Raw genomic sequence first — 16,223 nt, forward strand, 5'->3', positions numbered from 1 at the left:
GCGATGGTGCTCACTTGGCTCTATCGTGGTGCGGGGGACCGACCATCCAGGAGCAGCAGAATGAGAAAAAACTGGACATTATAGTACAATCTTCACCGGCCCACTGGGGTTTGAATTTTTGTTTATTAAACTGTTTTAATGATGAACTTACTGTAGATGATGTATTTTTGCGTGCACTTCAAGAACCAGAATGCCGCTTCGCGGCTACGCCCACTAAAGCAGGTTTGTTTCAAATAGAATGCACGCCACTCATCATTATCAACGGCCCCATTGACAAAGGGATCACAATCTTGAAACCGGTCTGGCAATAACTCACCTGGTGAACTTGTGTCTGCACCTCCTGTTTGCTGCTGCTCCCAAAAGAAATGGATGCAAATATGCCGATCCTATGGCATCTTCCTGTCAGGGCTTAAACTCTGGAACTGAATATATATATATATATATATATATATCCGAAATCGCTATCCCGAAGCTTCCCTTCACAAAAAAAGAACAACGAGGAGTGGACCCAGGCACTGGTGCAAATCCTTAGTGCTTTATTTGTGCAAAATGGTAAGCCAGCATATATATATATATATATATATCCACAGAACCCTCTCCAGCAAGCAAAGAAGCAGGGGCCACAGCGGGGAATCAGGTAGAAGCATTTATTCGAGATTGCTGGCATAATGCATTTCGGCAGACCTTCTGCCTTCCTCAGACGCCATTCACTTTACTGGTGATTCATTCACCCATTTAAATCACAGCCTGCCACAGTCTCATTGGCTGCGAGTCGTCACACCCCCACCTGAAGTTGCTGCTCACCACCTGTGATTCGTAGGAACCACAAGTCCCACAATCCTTTATTCGGGTAAGTGCTGCGCAGGGAGTGTATATATATCACACAAAGACACAGTCAACGTGTTTCATCTCACAACAAAGGGGCTTCTTCAGAGCAAAAACACATTGTTTCTTATGTGCAGAGCATAAAATTCAAAGAATATTTAATGTTCAATATTTCAAGTCTTTTCAGGATTATATTTGTACGTCTGCGGTCAAGGCTAGAGACACCACCATATATATTTTCAAGCTCTATATTTCACAAAGGTTTGCCGGGATGTCTGAAATCAGATTCCTTAGGATCACATTGTTCATGAGATAGTCATTGTAGAGGAGCCCCTTGCTCAGCTTCCAGCCACATGTGCTACCTGCACACCAGGGTATGCCAGCGCCGCTATCCCTGTTCTGTTGGCAGCACATGATCACTGAGAAGGAATGAAGCATCTGGGACGTAGACAGTTGATTGAACAAGAAGCAATCTTCACAGTCCTTTTCCGACTAGGAAATGCCAAATGGCATCAACCATCCACCTGTAGTGCCACTGCAGCTCCTCGCTTTGACTTAGATTAAGAGAAAGGAAAGTTTTCAGTCAGATGAACCTCGTACTTCCATCCAACTCACACTCCATCACAGTCACCCTGAACTTGTGGCTTTTACCCGGTCTTACACGACCAGATAACCAAAACAAGTTTGTGCTTTTTGGTGCTACTTTTACAAGAACATTTTCAAAATCATAACTCCCCTCCTAAGAAGTTAGTCAATGTTGACATCATACATTGTGCACTCATTTCATTGAGATTGTTGGCCTAGGCATTAAGTCACATGAAACTAGTACATTGATGTCTGAACATTTTGAGCAATTTTTTTGATGTAGTATAGATTAAAGATCCCATACCCTGAAGTACCAAGTCTCAACTTGACTGCATATGAACTCGCCCCATTGTATAGTGTAAGATCTATGAGGAAAGCTAGCCGCACACATAAAGCAGCACATTATTTTAAACGCCTTGATGTTCAGGACAGCCTTTATATAATTAATGTGACGGAGGGCTGTTTTTCACACAGCAGTGTGACACTCTGATCCTACTTCCACGCGGCAGTGTGACACTCCAATCTGGCTAAAAGTATAGGGACACCCTAAGCAGACTTGCTCATTTATGCTATTGCTGTATGTTGGAAATGGGGTCTCTAGTTGGCAGTGGTTTGCACCTTTGTCCAAGTAGGCACCCTTCTTCATAGTCAGAGTAAGAGGGATACCCTTCTCAAATAACCCCTGCTCACCCCCTTGGTAGCATTTCGACGAGCAGACAGGCTTATCTCAGAGACAGTGTGTAAAGCATTTGTGCACACATACAGTAATACAGTGAAAACACTACAAATGGACACAACACCAGTTTGAAGAATAAGTAGGGGAGCGTGGCCACAGGAGCAATGGAGTGAGACGTGCCTTTGGTGCGCTCCTTCTCTCTCGGGCCGTTGCACTGCAATTATTGCAACCCGGAGCGGCAGCAGTGATCTGGGACTCTTCTTCATGCACCCGGAGACTATGGAGGTTTACCTGTTCGCCGATCATGCCCTGGGTAACCGGATCCCCAGCTGATGTCAACGTCGAGTAGGAGCAGTGATTGTCGGCTGCCATTTTGAGGCTGAAACCCAAGGCTCGTGGACGGGCTCGGGGGAGCGTCGGCTGCCCCTACCAACCTCAAGAGCCCTCAAGATCCTTCCGTGGCTTCCCTGTGGATTGACCGCATCCCGGCCCGGGCTGCTAGGCAACACCCTGCATCTTTGGGCCGGGAAAAGCTGTGGAGGGGATCGGTGGCCACCATCTTTAAACAGGTACATGCAGCGCGCCTGTCCCCTCCTCCATTGCACAACACAGCAGCTCACTTGACTGGTGTCCTTGTGGTGAGCTTGCCCAGTTTCTCCAGAGGGGACCACCTGGGGCACTGGTTCCTGGTCCTGGGGACTGTGGGGGCATGCTGGATCAATGTTTGTGTCCCGAACATATGGATCTAAGACGGCTACCATTGGGGGTGCTCCGCTACCGGGAGCAGTGATCGTTAATGGTCATCTTGGAACCAGAGCCTGAGGTTGGTGTCCGAGCTCTGGGGACTGTCAGCTACTCCCAAGCACCTCAAGAGCCCTCCAGAACTGGCAGCAACCTGCCTGAACATTGCTTGAACACCTGCTTGAACTGGTAGGCCACACCCTATACTTTTGGGCTTAAAGCAACTGCAGCAGGATCGGCTGCCGCCATCTTAACTCAGGCGTCCGCGACAAGCCCTTCCCCTCCCCTATCGCACAGACACTGTAACTAGTTTGGCTATGGACCGCCAAACTCATAATCAGGCCCTAAATCTTTTCAAACATTAGTCCTTGCATTCATCCTTAACTTTTTCTTTCACCCATAATTCCTTATTCGTTACCTTTCCTTCTTTTCATATTTCCTTCCTTCTACCTTTTCATACTTACCCAATTTCTTCCTTCTCAAATTCTCAAGTTATTGATTCTACCACAATTCTTTCATTTCTGGCATTATTTTTATTACATGACTCTGTCTCTCCCACTATTTATCGCTCTGTTTTTTTCTAGTTTACATCAATTCTTTCTGCTTTACTGAACTTGGATTACTTAACATCTGACTCCGACCTTTCAGTCATGCCTTGCTGTTCCCTAAAATCCTTTTTTCCCTGCAGCCATGCAAATAGTGAGCCTTTTAGTGGTTACCTGCGCTTCTGCTGCTTAGGCGAGGAGTTGACGATGCCACTGGCCTTATGTCTCTATATGAACACAGAACTCCTCATTGCCTTTTGAAGATCATTATGATTGATAGTTGGAGGGGTTGGACACGTTATCTCATGTATTATTCACACTTCACCTAGCTGCTTCTTGGTACAAAAATTTAGCAAGTACCAGAATTTAGCAGAAAAGTAGGTATTTTTTGTTTTTTAGGTTGAGCGTGGGCCAGGGCGCAAGCACTGCTCTGCGAAGATCTGTGGTAGTTCAGTACGGAGAGAAGTCCCGCCCACTCTGCTGCCCATATTTTTCATTGGATTGTGTTTTTGTCCTTTGTATATGCTGGCTTCTGATCGGTTAATAGGCATGTTAGTCCCTCCTTAGTTCGGCTGTGTCTTCATTTGTATCCTCCCATGGCTACTGGCCCCTTTACTTTGCATGTTACATGGTACGTGTTATTTAGTCTGGAAGCACTATTTACTTTAAGGAGTTTATCTCATGCAGGCCGGACATGTGCTGCTTCAGATGGTTTTATTCATTTTCTCATCATAACATGGTGCTACGGAAGCACACTAGCAGAGCAGGATGCAATAATGATCGCAGTGGGTGAAACCTGGTAGTGGCTCACAAATAACTTTATTGTGTGTGCGCATTGGCATCGCACGTCTGTCACTAAAGCATGGCTACTTTGGCTAGCCCTTCCGTGGAGCTGGGTTTTGCACAGCTGGTAGTGGAAGTGTGGTGGTTTCTCAACCCGCAGTTCCCCAGCAAAGTTGGCGGCAGACCCGCGTGGCTGGGTGAGGTAGGGCTGTCTGGCCCGAGGCGCTGGCTTGTTTTTTTTGTTACCATTGCCCACTCATGGGCTGGCAGGCGCACATACGTTTTAACCTCTACATGGGTGCAGCACTTTATTTCAGCACAGTGCCATTTCCATAAAATTCACGTGCCCCAGGGACAATGCACTGCCGAGCTGACTCACAAACACTAATACTATTGATGGTTACTAATCGGATGATTATACGAAAAATGGTACTAGTAGTTAAAATACGAACTATACACCTGAAACTAATGATTGCAAAGATTTGCTGAATATTAGAAATGGTGTTTCGGCAACATGTAACCAGTTCCTTTTTAGCAGGCAGTAATTAACAAGGAGTAGGATAATAATGATTACCGTAACCAAGTATTACAGACTCCATGGGATAACAAATATTAAAATTATGTAATATGCAGAAAGTAGGTACATCACTCCACCTCGTTCATAGAAACACACAGCATTTACCTTAAATGTATTTTTTCGAATGATGGCAGCCCTGTTTACGCATAGGGATATCTTCAATAGTTATGTTTGTTTGCAGTCTTTCTTCTATTTCTATAGCTTCAGTGGTGTGCGATTTACAAATTGTGGCTTGGCAGGAAGTGTAGGTGTTTCAGAGTTTCTCTGTCATAAACAACTGTGGGACCTCCTAATCTGGAGCCATGCAGAGGGACGTCAGCAGCTTCCCCCGGTGGTAAAAGTGAAGCTTATCAGCGCAGGCTTTCAGAGTGCTCAACACTATCTTGTAGTTAGTGCTTGCGAGCTTAGCAAAGGTACCGTTAACAATTTATTTATTATTTACTTATGCATTTTCTTTATTGAGCAGACATTACCAAAGGTGTTAGATCACTGTAGAATAGAAAAAAAAGTATTATACATCAGTAAATAGGAAGAACAGTTACTGCACAGCTCAATGACAGTCAATGCCTGAAGGATGACATAACGTACAATAAATAGTTTTGTTTCTGTCAAGCAAGAACCAGGGGGCATGTTACCAAGGGAGGCGATAGGCAATTATCGCCGGTTTAGCGGCTGTTTTCGGCCGCTAGGCGGAGATAATTCTATCGCTATATTAGCAAGCTGTCGCTAACTGATGTTAGCGACAGCTATTAGGCGATAGCGAGCGGTTTGGGGCCCGCTTTGCATGTCAGCTATATTTATCGCTAATGACATGGAAAGTGGGTGTACCCAACCTGTTAGTGACTAAAGCAGTCGCTAACGTCGCTATTGCCTATTAGCAAGGCGGGCGTAGCGCTGGAAATATTCCAGCTATCGCCAAAAACTAACGCCTGCTCAGACCAGTTCTTAGCCATGTTATCCAATGGGAGGTGGATAACATGGCTTTTGTCGCTAATGCGTGAATATCGCTGTATTCTCAGCGATATTCACGCTATCGCCGGAAAAATTATCGCTTTGGAGATAAACGTTGCTAATAGCACGTTATCTCAGCGATAATTTCCGGCGATGCTTAGCGATAAAAAAATCGTTGCTAAGCCTAGTTAGCGATAAATATCGCTACTCCTTGGTAATATGCCCCCCGGTGTTTTTGTCGGGTCATGCTGCACAATGAGTCCGGGCGTACCTGTATCACCAGCCAGGTTAGGCATTCAAGCGGGTGAGTTGGGCAGCAGTGCTGCTAAATTTATTTAAAGAAAGTAGCGTCTCTGTCCTGCCTTTGTCTTATCTGTGGTTGAGGTATTGGGTTATTCTAGAAAGCAATGCTTTTTCTCAGACACGTTATTTTAGTAGAGAGGGCTGGTAGAAAATATTGCTTTTATGTAGGGCTTTAGGTCCTAACAAAAGATTTCAACTGTATTTTAAATGCCAGCGTCCCATTCTTGGGTAGTCACTTCCACATTTTTTGCATGATAAAAAGTAGAAATATTTGCTGCTGTGTTGAAGCTGTTTTTGTGCCATAAATGGCAGGGCATGTGTTGTAATCTCTTATTACTAGTTGTAGAGTGTGGAGCTCTGTGTGCAATATGTTCCTTCGACTGGCCAGAGGGAGAGCCACAGATTTCTATTCGGAGATCATCTTTAAATAAACTACTTCAATCTATTTAAATGTAGTTTCTCTACCTACTACAACATGTTTGAGAAATCCCAATCACAGTGCCTCGCTGTGCTTCAGCTGAACCTCGCAGGTCTGTAAAGACTAGTCTCACATCTCAGTTTTGTATGCACGGAGCTACTACTAAACGTGCAAGTCTAGTAACGTCAATTTAACATCACAGTGTTTAAACATCCTGTATTCAGCAATTTAAAAACTATAAACACCTTAAATCTCCTAAATAAACATATTAACCACATCATAAACTCATAATAGTATTGCCACACATTCCGTATTTTAAAAAGAATAATGAAAATACAATTGCTGACTCCAAGGATTTAATTTCAAATATAATTTTTTCCAGCATTGTGCGTTAAAGTATCGAATTTCGTTTAAAAAAAGTAGGATTTAATAACAGCAATATATTTTTAAAATATTAGTTCAATTACACGTCAGTTCAAATGCAATTGGTTTTAAGAAGGCACCAACAATAAGCTTGAAGTTTTAGACTCCTGGCACATGTTTGACTTGAATATAATGGATTATTACCAATACTAACAAGCATTTGCACTGCAATAGGCCTCGGATTTATCAGAGTTTAACCTATTGGCATTGTAAATGATAATGCCTTGTATGTATGTTTTTTTTAATTAACACATAAATAAAAAGCATTTACATTTACAATGCTGATAGGCCAAACTCTTGTAAATGTGAGACCTATTTCCTTTCAATGGAGTGGCCACCATTTTCCCAGGCTGATTGGAAAGTAAAAGCATGCATGGCATATTGAATGTTGCAGGAAAGCATGTCATGCAACGTGTTGACAACGGAGTTTTAATATAAGGAGGGAAATGTGTAAAGTTCCTGGCCAAGGATCATCATGTGTTTCGTGCCAGCGACGCCTTTGGGACCTTATAAGTGTTTAGCCAGAGCTATTGGCTCTGCGAAAGCACAATTGTGGTCACAGAAATGCAAACAAGGCCACTCCTCCCTGATTCAAAGGACATGTGTGTTCCTGTGCCCCCTTGTGGGTGCCTTTATTAAAAACTGATCTGCTTCCATATTTCATCACATGGCTTGGGTAACCACTGTGAGGAAAATCCTAGCGAGGAGTGCTTTTTCCCCAGTGCGGGATGACCCCCACCTTCTGATTTCAGATCAGAGTGCTAGCTAATAAGCTAATAACGAACATTTTCTACACGCGCAATTACAGCAAATTGTGGTCAAATATTATGGCAACTCGTGTCGCTGAAACTCCATCCAAGAAGCGCCACTCTCTTCTTTCACTTTTAGATGAAAATAGTGAGTTGTAGTGAGGTAACTCTTGATTTGGCTGCCGTATTATTGGTTGGCATTTGTTGACTTTTTATCAAAACACTGTATGCAGTTTTACGATGGTCCGGGTCTAGAAATACAACATTTTTATGATGCTCACAGCAAAGCGCACTGTTTACTATACTCGTTCAATATGTAATGTTTGAACTTTTGGTCAATCATCTGTGTCTAGCATCGGGCTTTGAGTTAAAAACAGATGAATATAATTGGTGAAAGAAAATATGTTGTGACGTATTTTTATGACAAATATACAATTCAAAGTGCGGTATTAAGATTACACCACAAACAAACATTTGCTATGGAACCGCACGTCTCCCATATCACAAATTCCCCCTAAACCCACTGTAACACGTCTTTTTTTGTCCTGTAGCTAAATACTAGGTAAACCCTGGTTCAAACCCTAAAATTGTAGTTAAATAGCCTGTAAACATTTTTGGGGGGTATTTTTAAACCAATTGCTTTCTAGACGGACGAATTGCTCTTTTGAGACACGGGGAAATCAAGTGATTTGCACCGAATCACTGGTTATTGAGCGGCCCTGCCGAGACTGAAACCGCGTTCCCCAGGTTCGAGGTCGACTGCTCTAGCGATTCCACCACTAATCGGTTTCTAGGCGCTAGTGTTTTAGATACGTTTTGCAAAGGCATGAGGGCTTCAAAATTTCGGGTGCTTGTGTAAACATTGCAGTGGTGTCCTACTAGTGTTGTTTTAACGTTTTATGGTAGTCAAGTATTTCTTTTATACTTTGCAAATGCAGTCCCACGAAATTTCTTCAAGCGGTGAGGCTCATGTGCTGGTGTTGAAACCGGCGTTTTGGATGGCCATTTATTCGAAATAAACTATCGCGCAATAAACAGACCACGCAGTGTCAGCGTAAAAGGCCATTTTATTAGACCAGAACTGCGCATAACAATAAATCAACAATAACAGTAACAGCAAACCCCCATTCACACTTCCCCCCCCATTCGTTTCATTCACCCACGTCATCACTAAGCCCTAGCGGCTCCAAACACCCTTCTCTTGCACGTCAATCACCGTCTTCCAGACCCCAGTCATTGCAAACTTCCAATCAAACTTCGGTCCGTCCTGTGCCAACTCCCCCCCCCAAGGGATGGGTATGCCCGCTCTTGACCCCCTGTTCCTTCGAAACCTGCCACCCAGTGGACCCCCTGTAGGGCGGTACACTGCCCCACCCCCCCCCCCCACGGGGCCGTCCGTCCGTCACTGCACAGTCACTCCCGCCGGCACCAGATCGACTCGTTCCACAACTTGCTCACCACATCCCGCAACTCCATCATGTACCACGCATTCCCCAGCCGAGACAGATGCACACCGTCCTCCCTAAACGCTAAAGGCTCCTCCAGTCGTATCCCAGGATGTGAAATGACTTTAACACACCTGTCCGCACAGTACAGTCTCATTGCCCGATTAAGTTTCCTCCGGGCCTTCTCAATAGCCCCATGTTTCATGGCCCCCCTCCAAACTTTCCGGGGGACCAGCTCCGTCCAGGCAATGCAGGCCCCCGCCATCCTCGATTTCAACACATCCAAGTCCCTTTGCATGAGTTGCAACAAAGCCAGTCCAGACAATTGCACCAGGTCGTTCTCTCCCAAATGAATGATCAACAGATCCGGGCATCCCCTCTGTGGGACCATCTTCGCGAGCCAGGGCAGTAGTGCCCCCCATCGCATTCCGCTCTTTCCCCACCATTTCACCTCGTGCAATTGTCCTCTCAGTCCCAGGTTATGGCCGTAAACCTGCTGGTCAGCGTATTTGGAAGCCCAGTGCACGAATGAGTGCCCAACGATCTAAGTCACGTCTTACCGCCCGGGTCACCCACGCAACCTACGAAGAAAAAGATGTTAGAACAGGCAAACAAAAACAGTGCAACACCAACAAACCTGCCTGGGACCTAACTACTTCCTCACATACCTCTCGCAACAGCGCGACTTCCAACGCCCAATCCTCCTAATCCTGTCCCAGGACCAACCCAGACGGGCTGCCGCAGTCGCAGCCCCAATGTGAAAGGAATGAGTCCCGTAACCAGTTCCATCAATCCCCAGCCGACCCAAAGCCATACGCAACACCGCCAACAACTGGCCAGCCGACACTCTCGCACCAGAGGCATGGCAGAAAATCTCGCCCCCCCGGGCCCCATCCGACCCGCAGAAAGACCGCCACTCCAGCACCGGGCAAACCGCCCCACCAGACTCATTCAACCACACCCATTTGCCACGGCCCACCTGATCCGTCTTCGAGCGGCCCAGCCATATCCCCAAACGCCCCGCATCAACACGCACATACTCAAACAACCTGCCGGCCCCCCGACTCGTGCCCAACAACTCAGACACCCGAAACGCCCCAAAGAACATCCACACCATGCACAGACGAAACAGGCCCACCTCAACCCTGTCATAGCAACACTCCGGCAACACCCCAACCAGCCGAACCAACAAGTCAAACGTCACTGCCTCCCGTAGACGCCCCCTCCCGGCGCCCCTCTCCCGGCCCCACCCCCGCAACATGCGAGCCAGCACCACATCCTTGGTGGGGTCGAAACCCAAAAACAAGACACAGTAAAAGGAAATACCAGCCAATTTCCCAGAAATCATAGCAGCAGTCAGGCCTCGGTCCATACAGGCTAGCACGTAGCCCCTCAAGCCCTCCAGCACAGCCGACTCCCCACTCACCACACCATCCACCGACCGGCCCATAAAAGAACTAAATTCAGACCATGCCAGGCGATATGTCCTCCTCGTGGACGGAGCCAACGAACCCTCCACCAGACCAATCATCCTCACTCCCCCAAGGCCCAGATGCCGGCCGGCAGCTCGGTCTTGCAGGCGTCCGCTCCCGGTGCCAGGTGTCGGAACCGCTGCCACTGCGAACGAGACAAAGCATCCTCAATGTCATTATTCGCCCCAGGGACATGCTTGGCCCGAAACACCACATTCAACTGCAGGCACGCCAACATGAATCTACGCAACAGCCGCAGCACTCGCAGGTCCCTCGCCCTTTGGTTATTAACAAGGTCCACCACCGTCATGTTGTCAACGTGAAAGAGCACTGTCCTGTCCCGAAAGTCCTCCCCCCACACCACCAGCGCCACCAGCAATGGGAAGAACTCCAAAAAGGCAATGCTCCTGCCTTGCTTGATCCAGGAGGCCGGCCAGCTCTCTGCACACCACCGACCATCCCAGAAAACCCCAAACCCCGCTGACCCAGCCGCGTCAGAGAAAATTTGGCATTGCCAGACCGCCCTGTCCTCATCAAACTCCAACGGCACCCCATTGAAATCCTGCAGGAATGTAATCCAAGTCCTCAAATCCGTCCTCACCCCCAGGGAGATCCTCACCCTGTGATGCGGAAGCACCGCCCCCGACATGGCCATGCCGAGCCGCCGACAGAACGTGCGCCCCGCCCGCACTACCCTGCATACAAAGTTAAGGAAACCTAGAAGCTTCTGAACCGCCCGCAAAGGGATCCGCCGTTCCCCCACAGCCCACTCCAGACATGCAAGAATCTCCTTCACCTTGGCTGCTGGCAGGCGCGCCAACCATTCCACTGAGTCCAGTTCAATCCCCAGAAACGTGAGGCAACAGCTGGGACCAGCCATTTTTTCAGGCGCTAGAGGCACCCCAAACTGCACGGCCAAGGCCTGGAAACGCAACAGGGCCCTGCCGCAATCCCCCGACCCCGCCCTGCCCAGGAAAAGGAAGTCGTCCAGGTAGTGAGTGACTTCACGGCACCCACTCACCCGCACCATGACCCACTGCAGAAAAGTGCTAAAAAGCTCAAACAACGCACAGGAGATGGCACAACCCATGGGAAGGACCTTGTCGACGTAGATGGCACCCCCGAACTGCATGCCCAAAAGCGCAAAATCAGCCGGGTGAATAGGCAGGAGCCGGAAAGCCGACTTAATGTCACACTTCGCCAGCTCCGAACCGGGACCACACAACCGCACCATCCGAACCGCATCGTCCACCGACGCATACAGCACCCTCGAGTCTTCCTCTGCAATGAAATCATTCACCGATCGACCCTCCGGCCATGACAAATGGTGAATCATCCTGAACTCCCCTTCCTCTTTCTTCGGTACCACCCCCAACGGAGAAATGATCAGGTCCGGCAACGGCCAGTCAGCAAACGGCCCTGCCACTCTCCCCTCCGCCACCTCCTTGTCCAACTTTGCAGCCACCACTCCCGGTAATTCCTTCGCCGACCTCAAATTTTCTGCCCAACGACGCTCCCTGGGACCCTGGTAACCCACCCGAAAGCCCTCAGTGAAACCCCAGAAGAGCCGCGCCGCGGCCTCGCGATCAGGATAGCACGCGAGCCACGGGGCCATCGCCTCAACTTTAACCGGAGTAGGCGCCCTTCGGGCCAGGCTGGCCCTGACCCCTCGCGTTCCTCCACTGTTCGGAGGGGGTGGCGAGCGAGAGGCATTGAGTAAGGGGGTGCTTCCCGCCGCACTTTGAGCACTCGTGCTTGAACTTGCAAGGGTACCGAGAGCAGAAACCCCGATTGAAACTCCAACATGCCCCCGTGGTGGCCCCACCCGGTTTGGGCGGCTGACCGGACACAATTGTACTGGGCACAGTTCCGCCCCCCGCCCCGCCCTGGGCGGGACGCGTCGGAAAAGACCGATACAAAACCGGTAAACCACTAGCCGTGTGGGTCGAGGCCGACGAGTGCGAAGACGCCATCCACTGCATCCAGAGCTCCTGGTCCACCTCCCCCCAACTTTTCTCTGGATCCGCACCAACCCGGGCCCGAAGCTCCTCGTCGTAGCTCACCACGCGAACCCACCAAACTGCATCTGGGCCTTACGAATGATGTCCATATACTTGAACAGCACAATCGCCCGGTCCAGATATTTCTGGCAATACACGCTCGCATAAATCAGAAAGGCCGACGTCCAATTCTCCATAGTGATCGGCACCCTAGGCCGCCTCGTCAACTCCCACTCCTCCTCCTTGGAACCCTCCTTCGCCTGAACCTCCCGGTTTAGTAGTTTAAAAACATCCACAAACTCATGTTTCCATATCTTGTCCCTCATTTTCTCTGACAAGTGCGACCCCAAAGGCATCGCCAACCCCATATAAGGCATCTTCTTCGGGACCTTCACCCCCTTCTCATATTTGCCATCACTTTTGTCTGTTTGCACCCCCAGAGTCACCGACTTACCATCCACCTTCTTACCATCCACAGGTGGACCGCCCGAAGGCGCCCCCCCTCCCTCACAGACCCATCCCCCACACCCACCGACCTGCAGGTGCGCTTCCTGCCATCCCCACCCCGGGGAGCGTCATCCCAAACCGCCCACCAGGCACTCTCACCTGTCAGTGCCTCCGTCCGCTCCCGGGGCCTTCCTCTGGGCTCCTTTCCACGAGCCTTCCCAGATCCAGTCTTCTTCTTCGTCCCGGGCTCGACCTGTAACACACCAAGGTCGTCATCCCCCGCTGCGTGGCCTACGCCTTCCAAGTCATCCCGCACCTCCCCATCTTCCAACTCTTCACTCTCTTCGCTGTAATCCAATTCAAGCACCGGCTCCAGATCCACTCCCTCGCAGGCCACATCCTTCACAGCACGTTTCACACCCTTCTGCACACAAGCGCGGCCTCGCATTCCGGTGGCGCCACGAGCAGCCGTTGCCCGATCCCGCGGAGGAGGGACAGCCGCCGTGGACTGCCCTACTTCTTCCGGCCTGCGTTTCGGAGCCATGGTGCGCCCCGCAAGGCCCACCTTGGATCTGCCGACAACCGCCGACTTGGATCCCCTCCCCCCCCCAGGTCGCTCGAACCTGGCAGGGCCCCGGCACCATTGGGCCTCAAAGCCGTGTTGGCCGTCCCTACACCGGCCGCGCCCCTGGGAAGGTGGGCGGCCGGCCCTGACTGCTTCAGCCTCGCCTTCCTAGCCTCCTCCTCCTGCCTCTCCGCCTCCCTCTCCTCTTCAGAGGTGGGGGTGGGAGGACCTCCGATGTCGTGGCCCCAAACTGCACCCACTCTGGCCCTCGTCTCCTCTGCCCACCTGACCTCCTGAATCTGCTTCAGAATACGCTCCCCTCGTGACCTCTCCTCCCAGGAAACGGAACCCCAAATCGGGGGGGGAGGGGGCGGGCCGTAGCCAAAGAAATCACCCCCACGGGGGAAGAAACCCACCTGCTGGAAACCCTGCACCCAACCCGGGCCGCTAATGGGGATCAGAGCGGGCGAAGCGCTCCGGCCCGCCTTAAACGCAGGCGCCAACGGCCGCACAACGGCCGGGGTGCCCGCCCTAGAACCCTTGGACAGGTCAATAGGGGCCTCCCCGGGCCCCTCCCCCGACTCCCGCAGCCCAAACCCAGACCCATCCCCCTGAAAAGAGACATCCCCCACGCGGACCATGGGCCCTGAGGCCCCGCCGCCGACCAGTGACCCCGCCAGGACCACAGCAGGCCCGGCTGGGGCACCTTCCAGCCCCTCCCCCTGCGCGGCGCCGGCCGGCCGGCGCCACCAGAGGCCCACGGAGCGGAAGCGCGGCAGGCCCGGCCATCACGGCCGCCCCCGAGGCCCCAGGCAAAAATTCCAGCGGGGGGAAGGGCCGCGCGGAGGTTGTCCTGCGCTTCCCGCCCCGCATCCTTGGGAACACCCCCCCCCTCCTAACCGCAGGCCCACCCTCCTGGACCTGGTCGTCCTCCAAGCAGGCGAAAACCGCCGCCTGAACCCCGGCCGAGGCAGCCCTCGTGCCCCTGGTGGCCCCCACCCAGGCCTGGTCCATGACCCCAGGCCTAATCAGATCCTCGCGGCCGGCCCTAGCAAGCAGCAACAAGGCCTCACGGACCTGTTCCGCAGACACACCAGACATCCTACCCAAGCAAAAGACAGAACAGGAGGACAAGACAACCCCAGCTGCCGTAGAACAGCTCCGAGCACAATCCCACAAAGTAGCACTAGGCCTCAAACTAAGCACTAACTACAACTCCTTTCGAGCGCCCTCCCGATGGTGCCAGGCGCAGAAAAGAGGAAGATCCCTTCCTCCCCCGCGCTTAAGTACCCACCCCCTAACTCCTCCCCTTCCCCTACCTGGCCTATCCCCTGCGCGAAAGACCCCGGGGAAAGACTAGTCTGCGACTCTGCTTTCCCCGGGGCCCAGCATTTGGGTGACCTATTGAGCCCGCACCTGGCCTTCACGGAACCAGTTTAAAAGCGAAAACGTCTACCTTTCCTTAACTGAACAGGGTGTTACGTGCCCGTTAGAGCACAGTACGCAAGCCCCCTTCTACCAGCTCGGCTCCCTCTAACCAAAAGACAAAACACAGGCATGGCATGAAATCATGCCCACCAGCCATCCAATCGAGGCACGCTGACACCTTAAAGAGGCAGAGGGCTAATACTTTATAAAGAGGACTCCGAAAACCTATCAGTCTGGGTGTTCTGTCTTGCGCCGGGGGAGCGGGCAAAAATAATGCTTCATGCGTAGGAGCGTCTGTTTAGCGTCTGCTGGATGACGCATGCGCAATCTAGCCGGCTGGACAGGTCAGGCAAAATAAAGTGCGCAAGTCAGCCAGCCAATCAGACGAGAAAACAAGCATTTCTAAATGCAATATGACTCGTATTACGCAAGCCCTAATGCATTATAAATAGGCTTTCCTGTTTTCAGTTTCTATTTTTGGTAAATTCTGGTGGTGTTTTGTCAGTGTTTTCCAGTGATTTCAATACCTGAAAAAAAACTGTGCTTTTCAGTGGTTACTCATTTTCGCGCCATAAAAAACCACTGACACAGTGTTTTACCGGTGTTTATGGAACGCTTTGCTTTTAATATTGCTTGCTTGCTTCATTGATGCATGATATATAGAAAGTGTACTTGAGTGTATATGAGGTCCAAATACAATCTTATTGTAGTACACCACACAGTATTTCTTCAGTGAGTCTTTTGTAATTCGGGCTCTCTCTTCAATGGCACTTGAGACTAGCAACGCCAAAACAGTCAGTACACAATTTGCCAACTCTGGCCACTGACGTAGCTTCCCATGCCAATACTGGTGCAACTAAAGGTTGACATTCTCTGGAACATGTTCTGCAAAATATGCGTTGAACTGGGTGCATAGGCCCTCAGAGGTATTAAAGCAGTCAATAATGAAGCTGTACTTTGCAAACTCTGGAGAAAATTCCCCTTTACGGTAGGGATCTAACACTTGTGCAGAGTATCACAATGAGGCTTCATTGACTTCAAAAGCCATGGTTGGTGAAGGGACATTTCTATTCTAAAGGAGGAGCAAGAACCAAAGTCTGCAGAGGCAGAGGTAGGGAACACTCTCAAATTGCCCACACAGCAGGAGCCACAGAAAAGGCCCTAGTTGCTGTGGTGGCTCTCCGCCTAGGCCCACAATTACCTCAACTGAAGTAGGTGTCTCTACAGGTTAAGATAACTTTGCCTGCTCAGTTATGAGCTCTGAAGTACTCGAGCTCTAGCTGTTTTCCA

Source organism: Lissotriton vulgaris, chromosome 10 (genome assembly GCF_964263255.1).
Source record: "Lissotriton vulgaris chromosome 10, aLisVul1.2, whole genome shotgun sequence".
In the NCBI taxonomy this organism is placed as follows: domain Eukaryota; kingdom Metazoa; phylum Chordata; class Amphibia; order Caudata; family Salamandridae; genus Lissotriton; species Lissotriton vulgaris.